Below are 4516 nucleotides of genomic sequence, written 5' to 3'. Positions count from 1 at the left end.
ATCCTGCTAAGGAAATTGGAGAGGGAAACATATCGTGGAGTATACCAAGAGTCTGATTTTGATTGCCTGATTTTTGTTTGTTTGTTTAATACTAGCAAGAAAGTGTTAGTTCTTTTTCCTGGAGAGATGTTTCAGTTGTTCTATTCTAAAAGCAACTATTGCTTTTTTAAATACTCAGATCACTGGGTTTTCTATATGCAAGGTATGGTGTGCCTGTAGCAGTTAATAGTATTAACTGTCATTCATCCTTCAGAATTTAATTTATTAAATGTCATCTCCCACCCACTCTCTCCAGTCCATCATTTGAGATAGTGGAGTTGAAAGAAGGGAGAAGAAAGCAAACATTTGAGGTCTGAACGTTGTAAGTTTGGGACAGCTGGCAGTGGAATTGTGGACCTCCGGATGAAGTGAGAGAAGCCATCATTTTCTCTTGATTACTATGTGCCAGTGACATGGAAAGGTGATTTTCTTAAGGTGTTGCTGTTAACTATTAACATAATTGGGTTAAATGCCAAACTTCATAGAGCCTACTCAGATCTTTGTAAGTGAGTGTTTATAAACTGGACTTTGTGGTTTTTGTTCTGGGTTTTTTTTTTTTTTTTTTTTTGGTAAGGAACAGAATGGAGGAGGCATCACCATTCTTTGGTGATTATCTTCTTACATTATAACCACAGGTTTGAATTTTAAAGAAACCTACTAAAAATTATGAAATTTCATAAGATGAATAAATAATTAAGAAAGAATAGAAAAGAAGCCAGAGATTGCTATAAGGGAAAGAGGCACTGTGAAGATTATTAAAAGGGAATATGAGGGAACAAAATAATTTCAGATCTTACTCCTAGCTGTTCTTTTTGTGGCTCTGCCCATTGGGTACAAATTGTGGAGTGTTCAGTGGTTACCTCTAAGCTCAACATCTTACCAAGATGTTTTCATTTTCTTAAACTGAAACGCAATCCCTGTGTCTCCTTCAGATGACAGGCACATGGTGAAGGATGGGAGAGGAACTCTGGGCTCCTGCAAACTTGTCCCTGCATGACACACAATAGATTAGATGCCTGAGGTGTTGGCAAATATTGGAGATATTTATTTCCAAGAGGTTAGAAACTTTACCTAGCTCCTCTCCTCTGTGCACATAAGGAGTAATTGGATTATTTTCACTGAGTCAATAGGGTTTTGGTGTCACATAATCTCAGGGCAACAAATGTGACTGCTTAGATCTCGATGCACTCCCGCAGATGGCAACTTTCAGGAGGTGACCAGGAGGTATTGAACTCCCTATGAGCTCGCCTGGGGACTTCTGACCTTCTCTATAAAAAGCCCTTGCTGTATTGATGCTCCCAGTGGTGTTGGTGGGTCGAATGGCAGTTACATAATCACAGTCCCTTTTTCTGTCAGGGTGGCCATTATGCAGAGAGCTAGGGCTGGATTTCTTCTTGGCAGGAATAAGCAAAGAAAAATCTGTTCACCTTTTTTTTTTTTAATGGAAACATCAAGAAAAAAAGCTTATTGTCTCTGAAATTAGAGAATGGAATTTTATCTGAAGGAATTTGTGGGGAACATTGGGGTTCTGCGATCTGACCTTAGTGAGTAATAGAGACCTTTTTGTACTGATGTTGCATTTTTAAAAGACATTTGACATAGTGGGGAGAGAAGATACTAGGCCAGAAGAAGGTAGGCCTGCTACTCCTAATTCAGGCTGTGTTGTTGTGTAAGTTTTTCAACAGTCTGATACAGACCACATGCCTTCCCTGAGCTTCTCCTTTCTGATTCTTTCAGTGAAGTTCTTCTGTAATAACCAAGTTCCTTCCAGTTTTGAAACTTGGTGTTTTAATTAGGGAGCCGCTTAAGGGCTCAGGGAGACCCACGTTACTGACATTTAGGACTTTTTTTTTTTTTAATAGGAGGACATCTTTTAAAAGTATCTTTATAACTGAGAGAAGAATATTTTCAATGCAAATTACAGTTACATTTGAATTTTCTAATTATGCTTTCACTTTTATGTTTGTGCCCTGAAGCAAATTGACTGTAAAGAAAACAGTTTTATAAACAAAACCAAAGAGAAAGAATATTTGCATATTTTGCAGCAGAAAAAATGATCACTTTACTCTTCAGGGTTTTGGGTCCTCCCTCCTGTTTCTGGTTTTTCTTACCCCAACATATTTTGTGTGGATGCTTAAACTAAACATGACTTGCACATACCTTGGCACTGGATCTCTGTCATCCTCCTTCTTCCTTCTTTTTTGTGGACTTGTATTCATTGAAGGGTAGTTTGGGGCAGACTGGACACATGGAAGGCTTCATGCCTCTGGCAGACAAGGGATGTGCTCTTTATGGGGGGATGTATGAAATCCAGTGTTGGAATCTTGATGCTGTCAGATGCTGTCATTTCCTTTTTAGGGATTAGCCCCCTCACACCACAGGTCCTAGAAAGGCCATGTGGGATGTGGAAGCCCAGGACTGAGCAGATTCACTGCTAACAACAAATGTTGTGCTTCTTTCCACGTTCCAAAGCCACCTTTACAATTTGACCTTGGACTCACCTTCCAATGAAAAAGGTCCAATCCAAATAATAATAGCTTTTGTGTTCACAATATGACCTCAGGAATACAAAGCTATATTTCTAATCATCTAGCTCAACACCACTTCTAGAAACATTGTTTGAAATCTCCTAGTGCTCAATTCTGTTAGTGACTTTGTCAAGGAAACCCTATCAAACACCTGTGGATTTCTGAGCTTGGAATGGACCAAGGGAATATTTAAACTGCCATAGTATTTTATACAGAAACTGCTAGAATTATAACCCCAGGACTCCTGTCTTCAGCTTGGGTTGCTTCCCCTACATTCTTCTCCTCTTCTCATTTGCTCTATTGTCACAGTATTGCTTGAAAGGCATTAGTAAAATCAGGTTGGTGTTGAAACACCAAGATCTAGAATGTGCCCTAAGGATTTAAAAGACATTCTCTCTCTGCTTTCCCTCTTTCTGTACACTTTCTCTTATTTACCCCAAATCTTGTCCCACAGCTGGTCTTCTAGGATTTTGCTGGCCTTAAATATACTTTTTAAAAACTATGTTGCCTTAAATATACCCGATGATAGGTTATTCCCATAGAAGACCCTGCTAATATTGCAAGAATCGAAAGTTGACTATTATGTAATTTGTAGAAATAACACTAGATACGAAGAATCTACAGACTTGGGTCCAGTTGGATACAGAGAGTAATTTGTGACATTGGTCAATGTCTTCACCCTCCAGGCCTCAGCTGTCTTGTTCAAAACATGGTGCCTTCTGACTCTGAAGTTCATAGAATGACCCATGGCACATTGTCAGTGATGAGTGCTCTTACTGTCAGCTTTGTATGTGGGTAGCTTTACAGACAGCGTTAAATCCTGGATTATATAAAGACAGACTTATAGGCAGAAGGATGAATAGATGGATGGATATCTGGAATGTTTTAGTGAATGGGAAGGAACCAGGAGGAAATCCCTGGGAAGTATGTTTAAATTTGCATGAACATGTTTATAATGGAATAGTTCTAAACACCAGGCTACAGATAAACTAGGAAAATAAGATACAGTATGAAGAAATAAAATTTAATTTGCTGAAATTGATGAGTAATAAACAATTTCAAAAGAAGAAAAAGAAATAAAGAATTAAACTAGGTAAAATGATGTTAGCTTAGCTACTTAACAAACTCCTTGTCTTTGTTTCTGCATAATTAAAGGAATTGGACTAAATTCTACTATATATCCTCTTCCATGTAGGTCACAAGTATAGGAGAAGATGTTTCAGACCTTGACAGGAAGTGAGAGATTTAGTAAATTTTTTTCCTTTTAGTTTTTTGTCTTTTCCTAGAGGTATAGTGTATGCAATTTACTAAAACTCAAATATAGAAGGACATGGGGAGAAAAAGCCAAAATTCTTGGAAATATTTCCATATATATATAAACTATGATTGACTCACTGTCAATCATTTGGTAAAGGTACTATTAGATTTGTGTATAAGCAGCAGAAACTGTTTCATAACATTCAAGGTGAATGAAATAAGCTGTTACCCTTATTTCTCCAAACTAAATTTAAACCAAGTGAAATACATAGTTGCTAGATTGACAGGAATTTCAATATCACCTTCCAGGTATGTCCTTTCCTGTACCCAGCTTCCCAGCTCCCCTCTTCAACCACCACCACCAAGTTTACACAGCCCAGAAAGGACTCTTTCTGAGATCTGCTTTCAAGTAGGGAAGAGCCTTAGTATAAATCTGTCTTCTGTGTTGTCCTTAATAGCCTCACTGTCATGTCATGTGGAATGGTTTGGGTATGAAATATACCTCCAAAGCTTCTGTTAATGCAGGAATATTCAGAGGTAGAATTATCAGATTATGAGAGTTTAACCTGATTGGTCCATCCTAGTTTGAATGGACTGACAGGTGGTAGCTATAGGTAGGCGGGCGTCACTGGAAGTAGGTAGATCATTGGGCGTGCCCTGGAAGGGTTGTTCTTCCTGAGGCCCCTTCCTTT

The sequence above is a fragment of the Marmota marmota genome, unplaced genomic scaffold (genome assembly GCF_001458135.2).
Source record: "Marmota marmota marmota unplaced genomic scaffold, marMar, whole genome shotgun sequence".
NCBI lineage: Eukaryota > Metazoa > Chordata > Mammalia > Rodentia > Sciuridae > Marmota > Marmota marmota.
The sequence above is the reverse complement of the archived record's forward strand: the minus strand, read 5'-3'. Positions refer to the sequence as shown.